Source organism: Phyllopteryx taeniolatus, chromosome 1 (genome assembly GCF_024500385.1).
Source record: "Phyllopteryx taeniolatus isolate TA_2022b chromosome 1, UOR_Ptae_1.2, whole genome shotgun sequence".
NCBI classification, from domain to species: domain Eukaryota; kingdom Metazoa; phylum Chordata; class Actinopteri; order Syngnathiformes; family Syngnathidae; genus Phyllopteryx; species Phyllopteryx taeniolatus.
The window spans coordinates 33,323,881-33,333,770 of NC_084502.1; the positions used below are offsets into that span (position 1 = coordinate 33,323,881).

A 9,890-nucleotide genomic window follows, 5' to 3' on the forward strand; every position below is an offset into this window, starting at 1 on the left:
CAATTCTATAATGACCATTATACTGTACTGTAACAAGAATGTCACTCAGTAGAGAACAGATATCCACAAAGGCAGGGATTTGTGAAGGAGTTGTTAGCAAAAGTGAAAAAAAAAAAATAATAACGGGGCATCATATTTGCGTTTGTATGCCCATATGTGTGTTAGCAGACTACTTTCTAGGTTCATGATACTGGGGGATGGACTCTTACATTAAAGGGGACATATTTTGCCAAACCAACTTTTTCTAGTATTTAGGATGTAATATTGGCTTTATGGTGCCTCAGTAAACGTGAAATATGAATTAAAGTCATCCAAACATTCCTAAGTTCCAGGCTATATTCTTCGACGGTGGATTTCAATTTCAGGGGTGACCAATTAATTACCTACTTGCAAAGTGACAAATAGATATCAAAGGGTTTCCTTATATAATCTAAATAATTCATCGTCTGTACGTAGTCCACTTGAACAAATCACCTGAAAAGTTTTTTTAAAAAAATGTTATTACCACAACACGCACCACCTTTAGGGCAGACAAGCATCTGTCAGGCTGAAGTTTATGGTGGAGTTTAAAGAGAAAGTGCTGATAATTCCAGAGCAAAAACTTAAAAAAATGTAACCAAAAATAATTAGGGATTGGGAAAAGAAATCTGATGTCAATCATAAGATCGGTTGAAATCTGCTGGTGTATATTTATGCTCTGTGAATAACTGGCGACTAGTTCAGCCTGTAGTCCAACTTTTGCCCAAAGTCAGCTGGGATCGGCCTCAGCTCCCAGTGACCTTAAGGTATAGATAATGGATAGATGGATGTTATGTATTTAGACCACATGAATGTTCAGTGTTTATAAATTGGCTGTTAATCCACAACAGACCTGCTGACGTGATGATGAAATGTAAAGATAAAACTTAATTTTTATTTTTGGGCAAAATGTATTAGCATTGGTCAGTCTTTACTTCTTGATCAGCATAGACTACATAATACCACGCTGGTTTTAGAGGATGCACAGCCTCATGCATGAAGATGTGATAGTCCTGACCTAGCTTGTCCAGCTGCGCCGCTACAAAGCGACACAGAGACATCTTTCTTTGTGCTAAACACGCCTTTTCCTGTCACGAAAGCCACAGAGCGATGGGAAGCAAGGTGATGGCTTTAAAACAGAGGATGGATTGAGTGGATATGAGTGGCCTCGGTCACCCTGGCCCATTTCCAACACTGTGGAACAGGAAGGGGCCAGGGATGCTGGGATGGACACAAGTCCTCCACTGTTTGTCTCCACCAAACAGCTATGAGATAATACATTCAAATAAATGCCAGCGCTACTGACTCGACTGATCTGTTGTATCTCACATCTCCTTTTGTGGTGTGGCATTCAGGTAGTGAGAGTGAGACACGCACCCTTTGCAATCAAGGCATGCAAATTGGACACCCTGAAAGTTAATGGATTGACTACATGTACAGAACATGGTTTAAGAGATTCTGTTTTTTTCCTGTGTGGTCCAAATTGCTTTATGTTAGCATGGGAACAAAATTCAGAATCAGACCTCAATCATCCATCCATTTTCTGAGCCGCTTCTCCTCGCGGGCGTGATGGAGCCTATCCCAGCTATCATCGGGCAGGAGGCAGGGTACACCCTGAACTGGTTGCCAGCCAATCGCAGGGCACATACAAACAAACAACCATTCGCAGTCACATTCACACCTACGGGCAATTTAGAGTCTCCAATTCATGCATGTTTTTGGGATGTGGGAGGAAACCGGAGTGCCGGAGAAAACCCACGCAGGCACAGGGAGAACATGCAAACTCCACAAAGGCGGGGCCGGGGATTGAACCCCGGTCCTCAGGACTGTGAGGCTGACGCTCTAACCAGTCGCTCACCATGCCGCCAACCTCAATCATAATGGATAAAAATCTGACATTAAGAAGAAGAATTTATTCTTGTGTTTAGGGAATAATGCTGAAGATGACAAACTTCCTCCCCCAAAAATCGCATGCTAAATCACAATGGCAATATTTGCTTAAAAGTAACAAACAAAAAACCCTCGCAATTAAGAGTATTTTCCCATATCGTTCAGCCCTACTTCCTGATTGATGACTAGGTAGTTTTAATTGGGCCCTTATCATTAAAGCTTATCGGCGTCCCAGTGTCGAGGACTGGCTAAGTGTGGCTAAAGGTTTAGCCACATAAACACACGTGATTTTGTGGCTAACTACACACAGGTTTGGCTAGGAGAGTTTTATACTATTTAGCCAGATTGGCTAAGAGGTTTCATGACCCAGTGCCAACCCTGATAGCATACACAGGAAGTCAGCTGTACAGTGTTCCACGTTGGTCACATGACATTCCGTATATTGCTATTGTAGTGAAATCCTTTTTGCCACCATTGCTTTAAGATGACGTAGTTACTACACAACACCTTGTGAATATGATCAATCAAATTCCTGTAAAAACAAAATTCTTAATGATCAATAATTGATAGGCTTCATTGATTTATCATACCATTCCTAGTCATCACCTCATACATAAGCGTCAAAGGGGATTTTTGACTGTTCTTGTGGAAATAGACTGGGCCAGCAAATGATGTGGTCATCATGGAGATACTAGTACAGACAAAAATATGACGGAGAAATTGATGTATATACTGCAACAAAAGTAGGGCGCTGACACATAAACAGAAACAAGTTTGAGTGAGAGGTGTGAACAGGTGATGCTGGTATTCTCATTAATGACCACTAATTAGCATCAAAACTGGGTCAGAATGTCATTTGTTTCATATGCGTCAACATAAAAAATTAAAAGGGCTTCCCCACAGACTATAACGCACACCTTATCAACAAACCAAAAAGGCCCAAATTAGATACAGTACACATCTAATTTTGGTATTATTATATGGAAAGTTACATAGATATACAGTATATGCATTAAGTACAGAAAAAAAGTGAATATTGTGTTGAGAGTAGGCACGATCAGGATTTTTGGGGTCGAACTCCGATCAGCGAGTTTAAAACAATGATAACTGATCACAAGATGGAGCAATGTGTCTATTTAAATGACTTGTTCATTTACTGTACATACTGTTCTTGTGTACTATATACTGAGTATCTTCAAAAGTATTCTCTAGTCCAGTGATTCCCAACGAGTGTGCCATGAGCGATCTTCAGGTGTGCCGTGGGAAATTATCAAATTTTACTTAACTGCTCAAAAAATTATTCATTTACAAGAAATAATGTATCTTTGTTCCTCTATTTACGCCAGTGAGGCATAGTGACAGACAAAACAAATAAATGCTCTTCTGTTAGATGGCAGGAAGTACATACAGTAATTACTGTGCATCTACTTTTTGTGACATTTTTGTTTGTTGGTGTGCCGTGAGATTTTCCAATTGTATAACATGTTCCTTGGCTCCATAAAGGTTGGGAATCACTGCTCTAGTCAGATCGTGTATTCTAATTAGTTAGGTCAAAGCAACATTACATGACAGAAATAATGGGTGTTAACTTACTGTAATTAAATTACTTTATTTTTAATTACATGACTTCACCCACACCGAAACTTTAGAGCATGATTCGACAGAACGGCGGCATGTTCACGTCCAACCGTTCGTGCTACCGCTAGCTTGCTAGGCTACATAACATTTTATTGCCTGCTTGCGAGCCGTATCGTATTAAAAGTATGTGAACATACCTCAAGCAAGCCTTAAATGAACGTCCTCTCCTGTCCTGAGCACCGGTCACCACCAACACACGTTTTTCCCCATTTTGTCCTCATAATATAGTCGGCGCGATCCACTCTTGTTGTTGTTCTCTTGTAGCCTGATCCAGGCATTACGTGTTGTCTGTCCCACACTGCCCAAATTTTTTTTAAATAACTTTACTGGGTGTCAGATATTTACAGTACTACGTTAAAAGACATGCGACAAGGCTAAAAATAAATTAGCTTTTGGATTCAAATATACTGTACACGATGGCGACACAGAGCAAATATCTTTTGCGGAGCCGATCAATGACATAATTGATCGGCGAATTAGGACATTAAAGCCGGTCAGCCGATCAACATAAAATGCTAATTATTGGCTGATACCGATCAAGCCGATCAGAGCATTGTAAAGTCTAGTTAAGAGCCCAAGTTGGTTTATAGTGGTCTGCCTGCTCTCTGACCAACAAGCTTCCTCGACTAGATAATATCAGAAACAATTACAATATGTCCTCCAAAATCAGTGCCAATTAATCCTTATTTGACCGAAAGGAAAGTGGGACACCGGCGGGATCAAATGATGATCTCAGCATGCCGTTGGGCATAGTGTAGTTTTAGGGGAAAAGATCACAAATTAGTCGCGGTTTAAAATGACCTTGAAAAAAAATATATTTCGTATTCCACATTTCGGGTCTGGTCTTTTTCATATGGAAATACTTCACCTTTGCACGTTCACATTACACTTCCAAAGACATAGACGTTTAGAAGCAAAGAGTAGTCGATGATCAGTGCTTGAAATAATAAAATGAAGTTTCCTCAATTGATAATAGGAAAACATAATGTGCATGGCAAGGAAGGAGGCATTAGATACATTATGGTACAGATCAGGATAAAAGTGCGTAACATTGGGGCCAATAGGGGAGTGACCCACTGGCTCAAGCTCTGTCTGCTGGATGACAGCAGATAGAGCTTTGGTTACATAAAAGTTGGCTGTGTTTGACAGTTGCGGCCACTTTGCAATGTGCATTACCGCTACAGGAAAGAAAATTAAAACACAAATGGAAACAAAGTGAACAAAGAATTTATAACTAGAACATTGGTGCACACGTTTTACACCACTGCAATATTGGCGCATGTTTTCACATTAACCAGAGCTGCCAACCTATAAAAATTCATTTCCAGAACAATTTGTCCAAATTTGTCTCAGTTTCCATATTTTACATTTTTTGTCAAGAACATTTACGTGTGATAGTCATAATCATAATTGTTAATAAATTATAGATTCAATATTTGTCATTTTAATTGTTTTATTACATTAACCTTGTCGTGGTGAACGCAGTTTCAGCCTGAATCAAAGTGCCAGTAAATGAGATTTTGACGTTCCATAATCAAAAATATCTGTGTCTATGGATTAATTCACCTTTGCCAATTCTGTTTTCAACCCTGGCAACAAAAAACGCAAATCTATTCAAGCAGATTAATTAAATTTCAAACGTCAAAATTAAAACTCAGCACTCTTCACTCACTCAGTATATTATTTTATAGTTGTTAGGCTTTACACGATCAGGATTTTTGGGGCCGATCACCGATCAGCAAGTTTAAAAAAAAAACATAACCGATCACCGATCCGATCACAAGATGGAGCAATGTGTCTATTTACATGACTTGTTCATTTATTGTATATACTTCTGTACTGTATACTGTATCCATGCATCCATCCATCCATTTTCTGTACAGCTTATCCTCACAAGGGTTGTGGGCGTGCTGGAGCCGTCCCAGCTCAAATTAATTTCTAGAATTTTAGACAAAAGTTAAAACACCAATGACTTCTCGGGGGCATTCAAGGATTGGCCACTGTCATAAATTTAGGTCAAATCAATATTACATGACAGAAATAATGGGTGCTAACTTACTGTAATTAAATTACTTTATTGCAATTAAATTACTTTAATAAATACTGTTAATGACATGCTTACTCTAACTTTCTCACTGTCCCAGCTATATGAACGGGTGTTGTCCAGAGTTCGAGTCAGTTTGACTCCCCCCACCTCCACGCTGCGTTGCTTGAATGCGGCATTCTCCTCGTGTACATTCTTCAGGTGCTCCATCAAATTTGTTGTGTTGAAGCATTTAGATGAACTTCCCCATGACGTACTTCAGTTGTGCACGGACTGCAAATAATGTATGTGTTGTTTGTCTGAGACGCCGCAAAATAGTGCCACGCCAAAGACGTGTTTTTTCACCGACAAGATTGAAAAAACTTTATTGGCCATCAGACAGTTACAGTACTGCACAACAAGACACGTGATAGGCTAAAAATAAACTAGCTTTTGGATTCATACGCGACGAAGACGTGGAGTTAAATGTCTTGTGCGCAGCCGATCGATGACGTCATTGATTGGATCGGCGACTTATGACATGAAAGCCGATCTGCATAGAATGCTAATTATCGGCCGATACCGATTACACCGATCAGATCGGCGTAAAGTCTAATATTTGTATCTCTAAACACGTATTAATTGGCCTGTGATTTTGTTATTCAAAGTTGGTCACGCTCCATGAAAACGCGGATGCAGCCAGACCAATGTGTATTGAAACGAGTCAACGTTCAGTGATTTCAGTAACAAAATACCGATGTTCCGTAACATTTGGCAGCTCTGCATTAATCAATTGAAGCACACAATTCCATCAATCAAATATTGACACAGCTAGAATATTAGGGACAGTGTTCTATGAGAGAATATTAGTGTACTTTCACGGCTGTAATTTTTTTGTGCATACTTACACCAGTGGAATATTACGCCGATAGCAATCTTATAATATTATTACATCACCGGTGGTGCATAGTTGTATGATGAGTATTACTTGTTTTATCTCTTGATGAAATGTACGCAATTAATGTAATACAATGCATTTTGGGGTTGTTTGTAATCCTCTTACAATAGTTTGTTGGACATGTCTTAATGCCATATTATTTTAAATACTCATTTATAAGACAATGCCATAAATTGTTTCACTTGAGATCCGATGGAATTTCATACTGGTTATACTGTATGTTGGAAGGCATTTTCTTTTTTAACATGCCTAACTAATCGCCAGGTGCATTATTAACTTAAATAAATGCCTCCCTCAAATAGTATAATGGTTAACTGCGGAGCCCATTTTGAACTCCAGCTGCTAACCAAAGAAGCAACATGGAAGCATAGAAGCTTCTCTCAGATGAATTCAAATGTGGATGATGATTTTATGTTATGTGAAGAAAGTGTCTGCAATGTTTATCTGATATGACATTGCTTGGTGTGAGAAAAGGTCTCTGGCTGGACCACCCCTAAATGATCCTGTTTCCGCCTCCCTAAGTAGGTGCACAATTTTGAAAGTGGAAGTGACTTGTCCTGAAGCCGCAGGGCCCGGATGGCTGTGGAAACAAGTGGCACATTGATCCCAGCCGGGCCCAGTGTATCACTCTGACAGACAGGCTGACCCACTATAAGGAGGAACAAAAGGCTCCAGTCCAAAGCCATGCTGGCAATTAGCAGGAATTTCGGCTCAGAGAGCCCCTTCCCACCGATCTCCATTCGAGGCTTTTCACTGAAAGGCATTCATTGGATTCCAAGGAGCATTAGGAAAGACCAAAATATGTGCACAATGAAGCAGTACATTGAGAAACACTCAACACAACATTTTAGGACATCTGTTTGCATGTTGCCAAAAATCCCTAATTCTGTCAGAATATACAAAAATAACTCCTAACATAATCTGTGGAGGATTAGTCTAATGCACTGCTGAAACCCAGATGAGAGCATGATTCAATGTTTACTGAAAATATATTGATGCTCCTTTGATATGTGTCACTGAGAAAAAGGGGGAAAAAAAAAACATTTTACATTTTCTCGAGGATTATGGAGGAAAAACAAGTCGGAGTTTTCAGGGCGGGTCGACTTCAGAAAGCTTCCGAACGCATGTGACGTTCGCAAGTCACTAAACCAGGTTGGCTCGTCGAGGACGTGCGCGCTGACCGACGGGGCCGCCCCTCCACTAATTACAGGGTGCATGATTACGCCGACGTCTGGGCAAACCTCGTTGTTTCCATGAGCACCACATTAGAGATGATACTTTGCCCTTGGAGTCACGCTCCATGGAATAGACTAATTGTGGCTGCATGACAACTGTTTGAACACTTTTGGGGAAAGAAAACCCTCCGAGGAATGATTTAAAACAGCCTCTCCCATACTCATGGGCATGAAACTGTCTACCTGAAAAAAAAGTATTGGTACAGCTACAAGAAGGAAAACAGAGTTGGTTCCCTTAAGATTTTACAGTATTATGAATGGCAAAAATAGGTTGGAGTGTGGCTGTGGGATTTTTTTGGTCCATTTGTAATGTCAGAGGAGAGGTCACTGGTGTTGGATCTGAGAGGGGAGAATGTGTTCGATGGGCTTTTTCCTCCACATCAAACTTGAGCAAGCATGACTTTGCAGACCTTGTTTTGTGACTTCATAGGAACAGAAAAATGGCCTTCCCCAAACTGTTCCCTCAATGATGGATACATACAATTGTCCAGAATGTATTCTTTTGATCAATAATGAACACTAGAATTCACCCACTGATTTTATAATTCATTGATGAAGAGGTCCATTGACATTCTTGAAGGTTCTGATTTTGTACTTTGTAGTCAAATAATTAGCCATTTGGGTTAAATCAATGTACTGTACCTTGAGGAACCAAAATAGACTGCAACTACACTATTCCTGACTGTGTCATAGATTTCATATGTCCCCTGATGTCACATTGAAGCTACATCTTCCAATGCGCAAGTCAAATAAATGAAATTCCAACAATGGAACCTCTAAGGTTGAAGTTTTCTTTGTTTTGTTTTGTTTTTTTAGTTGACCTTCAATTTGTTCAGATTTGGGAACTATTTTTTTTTTCATAGGAAAACATACACAGAAATAATCCTATGACAGGATTAAACTGCTGCTTCAATGTGAGTCTGCATACTTCACGTAATTGCCTGTTCTTCTTCTCTGAAGACCCTTGTTGAGACTGCTCCTTCTTTCTGAATAATTCTTACCAAGAAAAAAGGCACAAAAAGACAAAGAAAGAGCAAAATACTGGGGACTCCATTACTACTGTGGAGACGAAACCCAAAATTTGTGCGTAAAATCGAAAGGTGCTTGTCTTGTCACTTACCTACGCTCATGCGTAGTAAAGACATAATTACAGTAAATATCCGCATTAAAAACACTTCTAGGTCATAAATAATGTACCACCACATGGAAAACCAATGAAGTCCGGCGGTAAGTGAGCGTATTATCAAGTGACGCGTGATGACGTATTCGTTACGTAACCGCGAAACCTTGTACAGTATGTAGGTAAAAAAAAAAAGAGGACCCCTGTGGAGACGGGGGGTTTCCAGTGTGTGGCAAGATTATTAAAACTAATCATGTAAGCTATGACATCAGTCAGTGTATTTGTGAAACTGGTTGCAAAGTGTAGCGCGTTGTACCCATCTTTTATTTTATTTTATTTTTGACGCAGTGGTTATCGTTAGTGAACTAAAGCCAGTTGGAAAACAAGAGCAAGTTTACTCACCCAACCCACTCGTGGAGGTATGTGGTGGTCTCTTCTGGTTCCGGTCACGTCTTTAAATCAAAACATTAATGTACACGCAGAAGGTCCAGAGAGAGACACCCAAAACGTCCTAGCTCCTCAAATTAGGCTTTTTTTTTTTTTTTTTTTTTTTGAAGGGTTGAGACAGTGGGGAGACGAACAACAACAGCCACACTGCGTGCCACGATTGAAAGTCGACGAAGGGACGCCGGTGAACTGAGGTCACATTGGGGGGAAGCTCCCACCCAGCGCAAACATTTCCACGCAATAAAAAAAAAACTAAAACAAACAAAACCCCACGTCCCCCACAAAAAGTGTTGACTTTATGCGTGGAAAAGCGTTCGTGTCGGCCTTGGAAGAACCAGTTCCGTCCAAAACACCGGGATGTGTCAGAGCAGAGGCAGGGGGGAATGGGCGTGGCCTTAGCGGAGTGGCGACCACTGATTGGTGGAGGCTGTCATCCATAAATTAACCCCTGGTTGCGGGTTTTGGCGGCCTATATTGGTGTGTCCACCTGGGAAACCAAAATATGAATGGAAGGAAATTGATTTGGAACTTTTCGTTGTTGAATTTATTATCTGACGGGTC

At 40.3% G+C, this 9,890-nt stretch overlaps 1 protein-coding gene across 2 annotated transcripts in view; it reads right to left on the reverse strand.

Annotated features, from left to right (window-relative positions):
• src (v-src avian sarcoma (Schmidt-Ruppin A-2) viral oncogene homolog) overlaps positions 1-9,694 on the reverse strand; it is a 66,972-nt gene extending 57,278 nt beyond the window's left edge. Inside the window, exon 1 of one of the 2 annotated variants that reach the window (XM_061790239.1) lies at positions 9,285-9,694. The gene's annotated coding sequence lies outside the window, so the exon portion shown is untranslated. The remainder of the gene's footprint in view (positions 1-9,284) is intronic. The other variant, XM_061790275.1, reaches the window with a different exon arrangement.
• Between the last annotated feature and the right edge of the window lie 196 nt (positions 9,695-9,890).